At 46.1% G+C, this 17009-nt stretch overlaps 1 protein-coding gene across 1 annotated transcript in view; it reads left to right on the top strand.

The window, feature by feature from the left end:
* EPPK1 (epiplakin 1) overlaps nt 1–17009 on the top strand; it is a 172636-nt gene that overhangs the window by 64920 nt on the left and 90707 nt on the right. Inside the window, exon 2 of the mRNA XM_086966387.1 lies at nt 354–517. The gene's annotated coding sequence lies outside the window, so the exon portion shown is untranslated. The remainder of the gene's footprint in view (nt 1–353; nt 518–17009) is intronic.

Genomic DNA, 17009 nt, shown 5'->3' with positions numbered 1-17009 from the left:
ACAGCAACACTTTGTGAAGCGTGCAAAACGTTAAAAAAATGTAGACACATTTTAAAAAGTCATAAATATGCCCCTGCTATATTTTTGAAGTCTAAATATTTCCCTGCTGATAAAAGGAGGCCCAGTTGACAGGGCTGTGAACTCCCGTCAATGAGACCTGTGCACCCCATCACCAGTACCAAGAGGGTACTGGCAAGGGTTGCTTTACAGTGAATAATGGTCATCATGCACGGATGAAATGAGCACTCCAGTGCAGTGCTGCTTTGATTATGTTCTTTGTGCTTTAGAGCACATCATAACATTCATCAACCTATTAATTAATTGACCCCCCATCCTGTATTTTCCATTTCCAGAAACCCACACTCGGAGTTCTCAGCACCTTCCGAGTCTGCAGGGGAGTTCCTTGGATTGCAGCACAGCACCACGTACAACACTTCACCAAGCGCCAAGAAGCTTGAAGGTGGCACCCAGTGATTCCAGCTCCCAATCAGAAGGCAGGACGAGCCACAACAACCAGGTGAGACAAGGGACCGGGGACTGCATTGGACTTCAGTTGTCCCTAACCAATCACAAGCTACCAGTAGCTCCCTGACACCTTCAGAGAAGTTCCCAGTACTTAGCAGTAGTGCTCAGTCAGATTTATGGCCCCGGGCACAGAGGTGAAGAACTGAAGCACTGAGGTATTTAAATCTTAAATAAAAGTCCTTGCAATTAAGTTCTGCAGCATGAGAACAAAATTATGTTTCTGAATGCTTTGAAATGGAATAAAATGAAAATGAAGAGTTAACTTAATCATTAAATTAACTCTTAATTTTAATGTTATCTAATTTCAAGGTGTTGCATTTACAAACAGCAAGACTGTTGCTCCCAGTGGCCGGTAGATACTGTGTCATATTTATAACAGAGATATTCTCATTTTTTTCAAATGTGAAAAATTTCAAGTGGATAAAAAATATTTCTATGAAACACTAAGTCAATGTTTTCTCCACCCAATTAAGTCAGTTACTTCTTAATATCCTATGAGGCATGTTTCTTCAATTTTCTCCTATTTAAACAAATAGCTGTTTTCGTCCCATTATAATATGGCACAGTGTCTCCAGGCCACTGGGTGAAAGATGCTTGCTGTTTGAAAATGCCACACTTTGAAATGGGAGAAAAGTTAAAAGATGAGTTTTATGGACTCCATAAACACATCAGGATAAGTCTTCAGTTTAATTTTCTCCCATTTGAAAGTGCCACATTTCAACACAGCAGGCATCTTGCTCCCAGTGGCTGGTAGGCACGCTGTCATATATATAACTGAAAAATACAGCCACTTTTTTAAGTGGGAGAACTTTAAAAGGCATTTTTTTCTCCATATTATGAACATTTTTTGCAGAACATTTCTTTGCACTTTAAATTTCTCCTGTTTAAAAAAATGGTTGTACATTTGTATTATACATGATAACAGTGCCACATATGGTGAAAGGTATGTCCTGTGGCCAAGTACATACAACACAGACTCTCATTCATCCATACATGTATAGCCCATTAATACGCCCACATTTTCATCAATCCCAAAGAACATGGTCTCACTGACAAACATTGCAGCCCTGTCTGTCATAGTGCTCCTAGTCAAAGTATTTTGTTCAAACCCTAGTCTTTGGCTCCATGGGTATTAGGTGTGGATTCAATTAAACTGGGCATGAGGGTGTTTGGTAACATTTCACGAGTGGCTTGGCCTTCAGTAGCTCACAATGATTTTCACTGATCAGAAATAGCTCTCACTACAGAAAAAGTTGGTGACCCCTGCACTAAACAAAAGTACTACCAGCAAAACTAAGCACCAGCACTAAACACCAGTGCTTAGCATGAGCAGCAAACATAAGCACGGACCATTAGTGCTAAACATAGCTGTTAAGCACTAGCATTTAACACAAGGAATAAGCCAGCGTGATGACTATCAGGTTGAATTACAAGTCATTTAAACACTATTCTTATGCACGTCTAGCTACAATTTTCGTTCACGTCAAGCCTCCCGATTAATATTTTTGGTGTGTTTCATACTCAAGGATGATTATGCCACTAGAACTAAGCATTAAAAAACTGAAGAACTAATCAGGCAGGTCCTTCCCTGATTTGACTCTTTCTTGACAGTCTAGAGGTACAGGGTGAGGTTGGGCATCTCAGTGCCAGATTTATCTCCTGCACGCTTTGTGCTACCAGCCGGCCAAAGTAGGTGACCTCCTTTTCTCCCTTTCTTTTGTACTTTTATTAACTCCTCTCTCTTTCCCACTTCCTTCCTTTAGCTCCTCCTTTCCCTCTCCTCTGATTACTTTCACCCCTCTTCTAAATTGCTCCTGTTCGTTTACTCTTCTCATTTCCCTTCCCAGCCCTCTGTTCTGCTGTTCCTTTCAGTGTCTGACTCTTTACTGCTTAAGCCATTCTCCCTTTTCATCATATTTTTTTTATTTTTACCCTTTAGTCATTTCTCAGTCCCAACTCCTTATAATCTCCCCTCAATCTCTTCCCTGGCCCCTACACATCTTCAAGCATCCCACCTCGACTCTATTTGTCTGTCCACTTTCCATTCTCTAGTTCTTCTCTGACTGCAGTTACTGCCACACCTGATCTCCTGCGACACAGTTTGCTTCCTTCTGCTCCCCGCTGGTCGTGGCATAAGGCGGGTCTTCCAACCTGCCCTAACTTGCTGCTCTTTGGTACAAACTTCACTTGCATGCAGAGCCACAACCTTGTGGAACAAGATGGAGAGACGGAAGGCTGGTTCACTGCATAGCTGTGCAGGGCTGGGCAGGATGAGGTTACCTCATGTCATTAGCAGGTCTCAGGGCAGGCGGGCAGGTGCATCAGGTCATCTTGTTCATCCCCAGGTATGAACAAGCTGTGAATGGACTCAGAGACTCTGACTGTGACCGACAAGCTCTTACCTGACTTTTCTCACCTCCCAAACAGACGGAATGTCCGGTTGTTCCACACACAGACCAGACAAGATGGCTGTATCTGATAATGTCACTCCCAGACACTCACTGAAAACATCCAGACCCCTGGGGGTTCTACTTGAGACGGTAATGGTTGGGTTGAAGTAAGTGCCCTCCAGCCATAACAGGCTGATTGTTTCAGGTGAGACAGGAGACTCTCATACATGGTCAGACACAACCACGGAGACACCCCGGAGGAAAAGTGTGAAAATGTGGAACAACGGCGTGAAAAGCGACTTTCAATTAATGCTCCCAAGCTTTTCATTTCACTCACAGTCAATGCTCACTCATTACTTAAGCCAATTGTGCAAAAAGCTGGTCCTGTATGTCTTTACATAGTGCCTTCATTGACCCATGGGTCTCCTCTCTCTACGCCTCTCTTTCTTGCTTTGTAATCCTGTGGGATTCACATCATGGATGAGCAAAGTTTAAACCTAGAACTCCAAACCTACCAAAGTTGATCAAGTTCATGCTCCCACGATTTTTGCAAATTTTGTGGAGTTAAAAAAACTTAATCTGCAAAATAAAATATCATCTTGCAAAAACAGTTTTTTCAAGAGAATTATCCTTCAAAACATAGCTGGTTTGAAGAGTGTTCTCCCGCATCCCTACTTTTAGAGGGAGTTTTTCCCTGCTTTTCTTTTTGTTTAACTTAACAAACGTCATGAAGTAAAAAAAAAAGTTGGAAAGTTTCAAACAACTTTCTGAAGTTTCAGATGAGAAGCCTTTCATTTATATAGTATATATCCTCTCCATAATGTTTATTTTGAATCTCTTCATGGGTCCCTTTGCCTCCTAGCTTGGACTTCACTATATAAAGATATTTGCAGCTGAATGAGTAAATAAAACTTATTCAAGTTTCTTCTGCTCACACTGTTTTTAAGAAACATTTAAAAAGACTCTATTTGGACACATTACAAATAATACTCAAGATTGGCACCAGGGATTCAAAATAAGCACCTCAGACCTAATGATAACTGATTCATGACCCCCTTAAGCCCTTTCCTACTGAAGGCAAACATGTATGTCAAAGGATATGGACTACCAAGCCCATATTGCACTGCTAAATGACAAGAGAAGCAGCATAACCGAAACCCACCCCTACCAGAGATGCACAGCAGAGAGATCCTCGAGCATGGTGATATGAGGAAAAGTGCAAACACAATCTAATTATGTTTCTTTGCATTCTGGATCTTGTAGTTTTATTTTTTCCATTGTGAAGACAAAACTGCAAGTACCAAATCCATAGTGGGTGCTGTCGGATATTCGTGAATGTTCAAACTGCATTTCCCAAGAGGGTTCTATGGGGGAGACTCACCACAGTACCTGCTAATGTTTATTCCCAAAATACTGGATTTACCAGGGCATCCGGAATTCCAAGTGCCGTTTGAACATTCACGAATATCCGACAGCACCCACTATGGATTTGTTATGGACTACTAAACCCAGCAAGTATTGAATGGTATATAGTCCACACAGCTGCCGATAATTTTGCGAATAGCCAGTGAACAAGGGCATGGAGCCCGAAATGCATTTTGCGTTGTTTATGTTGTGGGGGAGATAGTATGCTGTGCCTGCTGCCTGGAATAAACTATGGAGGAACTTACCTACTGCGTTGGCGTTTCCTCTAGCAACCTTTGTGTTTTGGAATATATATATATATTCACTGAAAAAACCATAGGTTTCACACCAGTTATAGTTAGGAATTAGCATTTAAAAAACCTATTAAATTCACTGAAAAAAACATAGGTTTCACACCAGTTATAGTTACCTGGAAATTTTACTGACATAAAACCATTGAAATTCCCACGTTATAGTTAGTTGGACTCACTATAACTTGCGCGCCTGCAATGCACTGCTGATGACGTCACATATTACATCACTCATGACATGGTCAGTGACATCACTCATAGTTTGATTCAACTACTTGGTGTTTTGGATATCTGTTCCTGATGGTTTTGTGAGGAGTCACATTGCAGGACTTTGTTTCTATATATATATATATATATATATATGCAAAGAAGAAGACTGTGACCAAGGAGCTGGACTCCGAAACGCGTTGGGCAGGACTGCCGATTTATGATTGAATAAATCAATTTCACATGCAAAACGGACTTTGGGCTCGGTTCTTTCGCTCTTTGCTTGCAAAGGTATCCACAAAGGAAGTTGGTGTCATATATATATATATGTATATATATATATATATATATATGCAAAGAAGAAGAAGAGAACTCTGGGTAGTTCTCAAGTTTAGGTGGAAAGCAGCTCCTGTTAGAGCACTCTCAACACCAGCTCTAGATCTGCTCACCTCAAATGTCTGTTTTACTATCAAAGTCTTTAAGCATAGGATTACCCCAGGGCTATCCATGCCGAGATAGAATACGTATATCTTACACTTTTAACTGTCCCAGATCATCATAATTTCTCCTAAGAGTCCCTTGTAGTATTTGTTGTGATGGCTGACTCGGCTAGAGAGTGACTGACTCTTCCCCGCCCTCTGTGCTGTGCGGAGGTCTCCCATGGACTCTGCCAAGCGTGGTCGTTTTGTTATTCTGTTTGTCGATCTGTGTTTGTGTCATATTGTAAGGTTGGCAGGGGCATCTCAGCAGGTTCAGGAGGAGGCGGTATGCCAACCAGCAGGTGCCCAGGCCAGGGCCCTGGAACAGCCACAGCGTCGGACACCAGAGGCTGTGGGCGAGCAGTCATTCCTCTGGGTGCACAAACAATATGAGAATGCCATGTCCAGGGTGTGGACAGGGCTCAGTGTGTAAACACAGCACGGGCTGGGTCTTTTCATGCAGTGCCAGGAAGCCTGCACCCCGCGGCCAGCTGGTGCAGGAGGCGGAGAGCTGATTTACTCCTGTCGGAGTACACCTACATGCCCAATACATTATATACTTTATGGAATTCACCAAGAATTTCAAGAGCACTCCAGGCTTAACAGTATCTAGGGCTACCCTACCTTTTTCTTAGTACGTTCTGCAGCAATATTACCCCAGCTCCTCTGGCAGAGACCATGGCTCAGGCAGGGGTGCACACCTGACTGCCACCTGCTTGTGTGCCCTGCATCTTCTCACAGACTGGCCTCAGTACTCTCGTGGGATGGATCCACAGCCATAAAAGCTGAGTGCACTTGTTTCTGAAACTATTGAATAGGATAACTGTTCCTATTGTGTATTTTTTATTCCCGCATTTTTTTTGCACCAGGTCGTGGTCGTTGTAACAAGGAAGCAGACAAGAAAAAATGTACCATGACTGTTTGTGGTGACTTGTTTGGGTTGCTGTCGTGGTCACAGGGCAGATGTTATGCAGCAAACATGTGGCAGGGATGCCAATCTGCACAAACATCATTTATATTCACTATGCAGTTTTTGTAGCAGGATTCCAGTCAGGACGACATGCAGAATTGTGTTGTGTTGTTAGTCTTTTACCCTGAGAGGCAAAGTGATGTCTGGAAATCACACTAGGGACACCGCCATGAAGGCAGCCAATCCTGGAGTGGGGTGTCTTGACAACAGTGTTGTTCTTCTAGCCTCCCTTTGTGGTTTTAGTGGCAGTGATTAGAAATAGTTCCTTACCTGTAACATCAGTTCTCCTGATTTCAATATGCCTGGCCAGTGGGTGGGAACACGGGGTTATGTTCTCATCAAAGGCAAAGAACAGACCATCCAAAGGTTTTGAAACAGAGAAGATTCACACACGAATGTGGGAAAAGTTCCTGGAAAATACTTGTCTTGCCCGAGGAAGCACCTCTGATTCACTGCTCTCGAATATACGCCCAGTAGTCAGGAAGGAACTCGGTTTAAGTCTTGCCCAACTATAGGTTGGGAAATGTGTCATTGCTGCTAATCCGGGAAGGAATCCATTCCTGGGGAAGTGAAAGCTACCTACCTGTGAAGAGTAGCTCTGCTGTGCCCTTATGTTTCTAGGATTCACAGCTCTTGAGTTTTTATGTTTATTTGGGATGCAAAGGGAAGCCTAGGGATATTTTATGGTTCTTATTTAGCTCTTGTGCAGTGGCGGCCCCTCTGCTATGGCAGAGGAGCATGCCCCGCCTTGCCAGCAGCGGCTGTAAGGCATGTTTTATTATCGTTTTGTTTTTCTCCTACCATGGACTCATGGGGGCGGGCCAGGGGACAACAGGCCCCGAGGGTAATGGTGGCCACTGTTATCAGTGCGCATGACGGTCTGGCCAGCCGACTCAGGCCGGCCACATTGCCATGCGCACTGAAGCTCTTTCCAACCCCAGCTGCGTTGCCGGGTTGAAGAGAGCAAGCACGGGTTCCCAGTCTCCCTGGGAGTGCAAAGTGAGGGCATGCTGTGAGAGCAGCCTCAGGATTGGCTGCAGAGCAGTCTGGGAGCCTGTGCCTGCGATGGAGCCAGAAGAGCGTCAATGCAGCGGATTCAGGTACGTTTTCTTTCTTCTTTGTTTTTTTGTTTTGTCCTCCTCTCATCCCGCCACTTTGCCACAAAACCAGCCACGACATAACTAATGGAGCCATGGTGGTTTCCGAGCACTTCTCAAATTCAGGCCTTTTGAATATTTAAAGCCAACGGGGTCATTGAATCTCCAGTCCTTGCTGAGAGCAAGAAATATCGAAGGGCTCTGCATTTGTGAAGGAATCCTTGGAGGGGGGAATTCCATCTTGTAGTTATAATTTTGTAGACATGGCTGTTCCCAGAGTCACAGCTCTGGACTACTTGCTTTCTGGGTCTCGAGCCCTGCTTGACTGTAGAACACACTGGGGAACAGGAAATCGACAAAGGAGCCCACGTGGAAGTGAAGGATGTGAGAATAGACTCACGCAAAGCTATTTGTAGATTCACAACTATTAAATGTTTGCAGGTGTCTGGCTCAGAGAGTTCTGGGGCCAAGGCCTGGTGTCATGGTGTATTGCAGAGCTGTACATTTTAAGGAACCCTTGGAAGGGGATGGGAAAGTTACTTACCTGCAAAAATGTCTCTCAGGCATATATGTATCTCTTGATTACTTCCTGTTATGTCTCACTGAGGTCAAGGGCCTGGCTGACCACACAGAATAACCAAGAGCTGAAACCAGGGGATTGAACTCCTGCTGTGTGGAAGGAAAGCTATTTACCTGTAACACTCCCTTTCAGTCGTGGCTCTGCTGATCAGATTAACAACTCCTGGGTTTTTGACACAGTTTTGCTAACAAGGTTCTCGTCAGTGCTTGATGGGAATGAATATCAAAGATCTGATCATGAATGTAGGCACACCAGGGAATGGAAAGGCACTTGAAAGTACAAATGTAGCTTTCAGGAGAGGGGCAGTTCTTCTCGGGTTGAGGTTCACAGCTCCTTAATGTTTCGCGCTTCTAGATCACGAAGGTCTGGTGCCAGAAGCTTTACATTGGTGAAGAAATGCATAGTGGGAAAATAGAAAGGTACTTAACTGTAAATCATATTTATTTGCAAATTTCTAGACTTTAGATACTGCCTCACAACATAGAGTGCTTAATTTATTGATGAATTGGCAGGAATAATGTTGGATGCTTTCAAATGGAAGTTAGTAGAAATGGGGACAGAGGTCATTGAATTCAAAAGGCAGGGTAGAGTATTCTCAGATTCCCAACTCTGGAATAGTGCACCCCTCCCGGATGGATTCGCCCAGCCCAGCGAGCTGCCCTGCCATGAGCGCACTCATGCCGCCTCCACACATGGGGGGGACAGGAGTCATTGAATTCAATAGCCAGGGTAGACTATTCTCAGATTCACAGATCTGGAATAGTGCACCCCTCCAGGATGGACTCACCCAGCGAGCTGCCCTGTCAGGAGCGCACTCATGCTGCCTCCACACATGGAGACAGGAGTCATTGAATTCAATAGACAGGGTAGAGTATTCTCAGATTCACAGATCTGGAATAGTGCACCCCTCCAGGATGGACTCGCCCAGCGAGCTGCCCTGTCAGGAGCGCACTCATGCTGCCTCCACACATGGGGACAGGAGTCATTGAATTCAATAGCCAGGGTAGACTATTCTCAGATTCACAGATCTGGAATAGTGCACCCCTCCAGGATGGACTCGCCCAGCGAGCTACCCTGTCAGGAGCGCACTCATGCTGCCTCCACACATGGAGACAGGAGTCATTGAATTCAATAGACAGGGTAGAGTATTCTCAGATTCACAGATCTGGAATAGTGCACCCCTCCAGGATGGACTCGCCCAGCGAGCTGCCCTGTCAGGAGCGCACTCATGCTGCCTCCACACATGGGGACAGGAGTCATTGAATTCAATAGCCAGGGTAGACTATTCTCAGATTCACAGATCTGGAATAGTGCACCCCTCCAGGATGGACTCGCCCAGCGAGCTGCCCTGTCAGGAGCGCACTCATGCTGCCTCCACACATGGAGACAGGAGTCATTGAATTCAATAGCCAGGGTAGACTATTCTCAGATTCACAGATCTGGAATAGTGCACCCCTCCAGGATGGACTCGCCCAGCGAGCTGCCCTGTCAGGAGCGCACTCATGCTGCCTCCACACATGGAGACAGGAGTCATTGAATTCAATAGACAGGGTAGAGTATTCTCAGATTCACAGATCTGGAATAGTGCACCCCTCCAGGATGGACTCGCCCAGCGAGCTGCCCTGTCAGGAGCGCACTCATGCTGCCTCCACACATGGGGACAGGAGTCATTGAATTCAATAGTCAGGGTAGAGTATTCTCAGATTCCCAACTCTGAAATAGTGCACCCCTCCAGGGTGGACTCGCCCAGCCCAGAGATCTGCCTGGCCAGGAGGGCGCTCCTGCTACCTCCACACAAGGGATAGAAGTAATTGAATTTTTAGTAGGCAGTAGAGTATTCTCAGCTCAGGAATAGTGCACCCCTCCAGGATGGACTCGTCCAGCCAGGAGCGCGCTCCAGCTGCCTCCAAACATGGGGACAGAGTTCAGGCAGAGAAAGTGAGGCCTGTCTTTCCTCTGGGCAAACAAGCCTCTGTTTGCACTGGCAGAATAACAAGAATTGTTTCACGCGGGTTGCAAGATAACAGCGACCTCTGAGCCACCGGGGTTAACCACTTCCTGCTTGGAAAACACAGAATTAATGCTACTCATTTGAGCACATTTAGGTTCAATTAGGGCGGAAGAAAAGGCGCAGCAGAATTCCCCACATTACATCCTTGCCAAGCAACTCACAAAGCACACAGGAGCGCATAAAATTCAGACAGGAGGCGAACAACTGACCCAGACTACATGTCATGGCAACCCGCCTGGAATTACAGCCTCCCACCAGCCCACGCATGGCTACCAGCGGCTTTAGCCGGCTGCTGAAGACTTGGGGCCAGATGTAGGTCGGTCGGTAACGGCCGAAAATCGGTATTTTCGGCCGTTACCGACCGGTTTACAAGATTTGGCATGTAGGGGGCAATATTTAACCGAATCGGTAAAATTACCGATTCGGTAATTTTACCGATTCGGTAAAATAATACATCGGTAAATTAACCGATTTGAAGCCACCCATATGTAGGTGGGACTCTTCAGAGTCCCAGGAGCCCTAACGAATCGGTATTTTACCATCAAAACCAATTTGATGGTAAAATACCGATACCGGTGTGCATGCACATGTGTGCATGCATACCTATGTCATGTGACAGGCAGACCTGCCCTTTGGGCAGGTATGCCTGCCACATGGCACCTGTGCCTGTTTTGGGGGTGCCAGAGGGTGTCAAAGTGACACCCCCTGCACCCTTGTGAATTCATTAAATACCGATTCGGTAAATACCGAATCAGTAATGCCTAATCATTCCTATGGGCTTCAAAGCCCATAGGAATGAATGGGCATTACCGATTCGGTATTTACCGAATCGGTAATTAATGAATTGTTAAGGATTCGGTAACGAATCCAGATGTTGGGACCTACATCCCATTTACCGATTTTGAAATACCGAATCGGTAAAATTCGGTATTTCAAAATCGGTAAATGGGATTTACCTACATCTGGCCCTTGATGACCAGATTCAGGCAACTTACCTCTTGTACCAGAAACACATTTCCTCTCACCTACTACAATATAGTTATAACAATCCATCACTGTCAACTGCAATATAAGAAATAAAGTACCCCCTGCCATACATTAGAAGGATATAGCAAGAGTTCCCTACCATGCAGAGGAATGAGGCTGAATGTGGAGTTCCTATAAAAGGTTGTGGAACTCCGAGGTGACTTGCAATATCCTTTGCATGTATGGCAGCGGATACTTTATCCTATATAATATATGGTGACATCATCACTCTTCCCATAAACCACTTAAAACCTTGGTGTAAAGGTCTTTCATACGAAAAAGAGAGATCATGTTTGCCAACATGAAGAATAAAAAAAGAACTTCAAATGCAAACTTAAACCTGTTGGATATTTGTTGCAAACAGATATTAGAAACCGTTCAATACAAGTCAGTTTTGTTTTTTGTTTTTTTAAAGTTACAGTAGCTCGAAATTTGTTGAACATGCAGGAAGAGTCTAACTTTTTTGTACTTCTCTAAGGAGTGCAAAAAATAAACATGTTCTTTCTGCTTGACACTGTACGTTAGAAAAATGGATCAGAAGAAAGAAAAGCAGTATTTCATTTTAGTTGCTTTAAACAGCTGCTCCAGGACCTGTCTTTCACCTCTAGCAGCAGGCATTGTGCGGTCAGAACTGGACTGCAATAACTGCTTAAAGTTGAGTTCTGTCGTATTCCTTTAGAATTAGTGACTTGGTGCATCAGTAAACCATAATTGCATGATCCCTTGTATTATAGCAGATTATTGGCAATAACTTTGGGATAAGATCAATCAGTCCACCATAACTATCTGGTATCAATTGGACGAGCTCTCTCTTTATGCCATAGATTCTCCCTCATCCATTAGATCTCCAATTGGTCGACCTTCTGCTACAGTCAATATATACATTTGGACTCAGAATATAAAGAAATTACAAAGATAATAATATAACCCAGAGTCTATTGTAGATGCCGGCACACTATCAATAATTTATCTCACGCCCACTCATCCATTGCACAGTCCCAAGACAAGGTAAGAGCACCTAGCTGGTCACTCATGCACGACAGACAAGCACTGTCCACTTAGGTTCAACACAAAGACCATAACTTCTAACCTCACACAGTGTTGCGTGCCACTAGAGCGGATACATGCGTCTGTGTCCCACATAGAGGTAGTAAGCTCTACATGAATGCGGCAATACAATACATGGGCTCATTAGCAGCTCACTTGGATTCACAAGACCCAGATAATGCACTGCCGCCACCCCAATGGCATCCCCACCCTCTGTGGAAGAAGCTTCCAAGGATAAGAAACAAGCATCTTTCAATCAAACGATCATTGTTGTCGACCCAGACCACTGGAGTTCAGGCAGATAATGCTTCATGTCGGCAGTGCTTCTGTCTCATATGCGCATGCGTTGCTCGTGTATGCACACATATCTATGCAACCATCTCATGCTTATGTAAATGAGATGACGAACAATATTAAGGCCACTCTACAGGCCATCCACTCCCCTACTTTCGCTGTGTAAGATTAACACCTCAGACCTCCATGATCCCCAGCATTTCCTGTGATTGACACTCCACTTTATGTCCCCCACATGCACCTCTCCGCTCTGCATACCCTTGTTTAGATGGGAAGGTTACTAGCAGTGGGCTCTTCGGTGGAGAGCAGAGTTGGCATAGCAGCCAGTGGGTCCAAAGCATGTGTGGCATGTTTGGCCAACCATGGCCTTTCATTTAAAGTCAGCGTGCCTTCCACACTGTGTGGATTCTTAAATGGCCGACACTGACCCAAGAGAATTAAAAGTGGAAGTCAATCAGGGTGTACCTCATAGGCAAGTCCTGATCCAGGAGTCCTGAAGGTGGCAGAGGGCTCACTGGGCTCATTGGCCCAGTGGTGCTGGTCCCTATAAATGAGAAAGACCAGATATTCCACTAGATGTGGTCATCAAGCTGGGATCAGTAGACCGTCATTGTGCCGATGGACGTAAATATACTTAGAAGCTCCAAGCTGATCATATGGGAGCAGGAAATGCAAAGATTGTCGCGTTGTTCCTAATGACAGAGAAAGGTGTTAGTACAGTCTGTAGTGCAAGCGGATTAGAACAGGGTAGCCTGGTGGTCACCCTGGGAATCCATTTTGTTGGATTTAATGCCCTCACACACCCTTTCAGGTGTCATGCTTCATCATTTGGGCCTGCTCCTCGTTGGGTCGGCGGTGCAATACCCAACGGGCAACACCTCATAGAGGGGCCCTTTGGTGGAGATCTTTTTCCAACTGCTGTATAGATGAAGTGCGGGTATGGGGCCAGGATTCAGGGTAGACGTAACTATGTGAAATAAAATAAAGCTAGTGGTACCAGAGACACTTTATTCAGGAGGGCCACTGCTTTAGTTAAAAACGATATCCTAGAGGAGAGTAGTGGAAAGTGATGTTTCCCACTCTCTTCTGGAGTGTGTTAGAGTCCGGTCGACATGTTTCTCGCTACTCTAAAATTTACTGAGCGATTCTTCAGGACCAGGGGGACTAATTAGTAAGTATCTAAGAGTATATGTAACTGTCTACACTATTGCCACATGGTATGGTGTATGTAAGCTTGTTTGGCTACCATCCTAGTGGGTGAACGGGTGAATATTACTATATTACCCTTCTTCAGGTTGCGATTGTTAATACCTAAGGTTAAAAACAATCAGACAACAACAGTGTCCAGCGGGTAAAGCTTCAGGAGATCTTCCACCACAATGTTGGTGAATGCCTGAGCTTCGTTACATGCGCCTACCCATCGCCGCTGGAATCGGGTGGAGCAGACCATGAAACCAGCAGTAAATCACTTACATGTGCAGCTTATGGCTTAAGTAGCCCTTCTCTTTAGTCTTGCTTTACATTATATACCTAGAAGGCTCAGTAGCCTGTACCAGTGCATTATGGTCATTGTAGTGTTTTGCACAGCAATATATCTTAGTGCAGCCCCTGATATGTATGTCATTGCACTTGGAGCTTTTCAGAGGAGTGTCACTTGTTAGTACCTGCAGTAACCGCCTCTTCTTCAAAGGGGTCGTCTTCCCCAATGCATCACTATTTACCTCCTAGGAATCCATTATGTATACACTAAGCAAAAAAAAGGCATTGTACAGCAGCACTCCATCAAACCAGCAGCAACCACACAGGTCCAGGTCACTGGAAGTATCCTTTCCTTTCTGTAGGCCTGCGTTGTAATTTGGCCCCTATAATAAAGTATAATACAGTTTACCGTCCACATCTCTTTATATGCATTCCTTGGTTCAGTGGCCCACACCAGTGCATTATGGTCATTGGAGTGGTTGCTTGTTGGCTCTGTTCACTTTCCATGGAGAGCAGATGGGTGATCCCTGATTCATTGTTTGACCGTCTGGCACGGAGTCACAAACAATCAGCATCTTTGACTAGGGGTGAGCAGGCACCAGCATTTGGGCTTCACCCAACCAGGACTTATATTTTTACCAGATCCACTGCAAACTGGATTTCAGGGTCTCTGAAATGGTTGAATGCGAGCAAATTTCTAAACAAAACCTCTTCCTGGTGCACTATGGGACGGCGACCTCAAGTGTCTCAAACAGGCGGAAATACAAGCCTTTACATTGTGACTTAAGACAATGCAGGTGGCTCTTGTCTCTACGAGCAGTGGAAGCTTATTCTACAAGTGCCGATACACAGAAGGCACGAGCAGGGAGCCCACTGAAGGATTACGTGACCTATTCTCAAGCAAAACAAGCATTGGAAATGCAATAGGTCTCGCACCATTAGAGTTAGTGCTTTTAGAATTGTTTATGGGTTTTTTTTGTAAATGTTTAGCATTTTTGTTTCCTGTAGCCAATGCTAAAGAATTACAAATAAAAAAAGCCATAAACATTTCTTAAAGCTCTAACTGAAATGGTCTGAGACCTATTGCACTGTGTGAGGGTGAGGGGTTGAGGGTGAGTGAGGGTGAGGGTGAGGGTGGGTGAGTGAGGGTGAGGGGTTGAGGGTGAGTGAGGGTGAGTGAGGGTGAGGGGTTGAGGGTGAGTGAGGGTGAGGGGTTGAGGGTGAGTGAGGGTGAGTGAGGGTGAGTGAGGGTGGGTGAGGGAGGGTGAGTGAGTGAGGGTGAGTGAGGGTGAGTGAGGGTGAGTGAGGGTGGGTGAGGGAGGGTGAGGGGTTGAGGGTGAGTGAGGGTGAGGGGTTGAGGGTGAGTGAGGGTGAGTGAGGGTGAGTGAGGGTGAGTGAGGGTGAGTGAGGGTGAGTGAGGGTGGTTGAGGGTGAGTGAGAGTGAGGGTGAGTGAGGGTGAGGGTGAGGGTGAGTGAGGGTGAGTGAGGGTGAGGGTGAGTGAGGGTGAGGGTGAGTGAGGGTGAGTGAGGGTGAGGGGTTGAGGGTGAGGTGTTGAGGGCGAGTGAGGTGTTGAGGGTGAGTGAGGTGTTGAGGGTGAGTGAGGGTGAGGGTGAGTTAGGGTGAGGGGTTGAGGGTGAGTGAGAGTAGTTGAGGCTGAGTGAGGGTGAGTGAGAGTGAGTGAGGGGTTGAGGGTGAAGGTTTGAGGGTGAGGGTGAGGGGTTGAGGGTGAGGGGTTGAGGGAGGGTGAGTGTGGGTGAGTGAGGGTGAGGGTGAGTGAGGGTGAGGAGTTGAGGGCGAGTGAGGGTGAGGGTGAGTGAGTGTGAGGGGTTGAGGGTGAGTGAGGGTGAGGGTGAGTGAGGCTGAGGTGTTGAGGGTGAGTGAGAGGTTGAGGGGGAAGGGTTGAGGGTGTGAGGGTGAGGGGTTGAGGGTGAGTGAGGGTGGAGGGTGAGGGGGTGAGGGTGAGGGGGTGAGGGTGAGGGGGTGAGGGTGTGGGGTGAGGGTGTGGGGTGAGGGTGTGGGGTGAGAGTGAGGGTGTGAGCGTTAGGGGGTGTGAGCGTTAGGGGGTGTGAGCGTTACGGGGTGTGCGGGTTAGGGGGTGTGCGGGTTAGGGGGTGTGAGGGTGAGTGAGTGAGGGGGTGTGAGGCTTCGGGTGTGCAACGTTGCGTGAGTGTGAGTGTGTGTGAGGGTGAGTGAGGGTGTGAGAGGTGTTGTTATGCAGAGGGTGTGTGACGGTGTGTGAGGGTGAGGGTGTGTGAGGGTGAGTGTGAGTCATTGTGAGGTGTTGAGGGTGAGTGAGGGGTTGAGGGTGAGTGAGGGTGAGGGTGGGTGAGGGGTTGAGGGTGAGTGAGGGTGAGTGAGGATGAGGTGTTGAGTGAGGGTGAGGCGTTGAGGGTGAGTGAGGGTGAGTGTGGGTGAGGGTGAGGTGTTGAGGGTGAGTGAGGGTGAGTGTGGGTGAGGGTGAGTGAGGGTGAGTGAGATTGAGAGTGAGTGAGGGGTTGAGGGTGAAGGGTTGAGGGTGAGGGGTTGAGGGTGAGTGAGGGTGAGGGGTTGAGGGTGAGTGAGGGTGAGGGTGATGGGGTTGAGGGTGAATGAGGCTGAGGCGTTGAGGGTGAGTGAGGATGAGGGTGAGTGTGGGTGAGGGTGAGTGAGGGTGAGGGTTTGAGGGTGAGTGAGGGTGAGTGTGTGTTTCCTAAACCACTTTTGGGTTTGTATGTAGAGGCATCATAGGGGTAGGCGTTCTAAATTTTGGGGGACAAAGCAGAAATATAATGTAGAAAAAGATTGTACGATACACTTTTCATACAATACACACGCTGACCTGAATCATCTTTAATGCTAGGGCTTCAGTGCTTACAAAAATACACTCACATTTCTAGCATTGAAAGCTTCACTACAAATACCTCAAAGTGGAGTTAACTTATGGTCAATAAGCACATTTCCTAGAAATCCCTATTTGGGAGGAAAGCTCACTATGTGTGGACAGAACATTTTTCAGAGATATTACGTGCTCTTAGTTTACTTATCCCCAGACTCCAATGAAAGTCACTGGACAACACCCTATTTTTTCGCGCTCTTTTAAAAAGTATAAATGCAAAACAATCTCAAAGCAGGCACTACGAGGAAGAATAAGCAGGCAACGTTTGAGGAAGAGTAGGGAAACTCGCAGAACACCTGAAAGCCACACAATG

The sequence above is a fragment of the Lissotriton vulgaris genome, chromosome 4_1 (assembly GCF_964263255.1).
Source record: "Lissotriton vulgaris chromosome 4_1, aLisVul1.2, whole genome shotgun sequence".
Taxonomy (NCBI): domain Eukaryota; kingdom Metazoa; phylum Chordata; class Amphibia; order Caudata; family Salamandridae; genus Lissotriton; species Lissotriton vulgaris.
The sequence above is the reverse complement of the archived record's forward strand: the minus strand, read 5'-3'. Positions and strand labels throughout refer to the sequence as shown.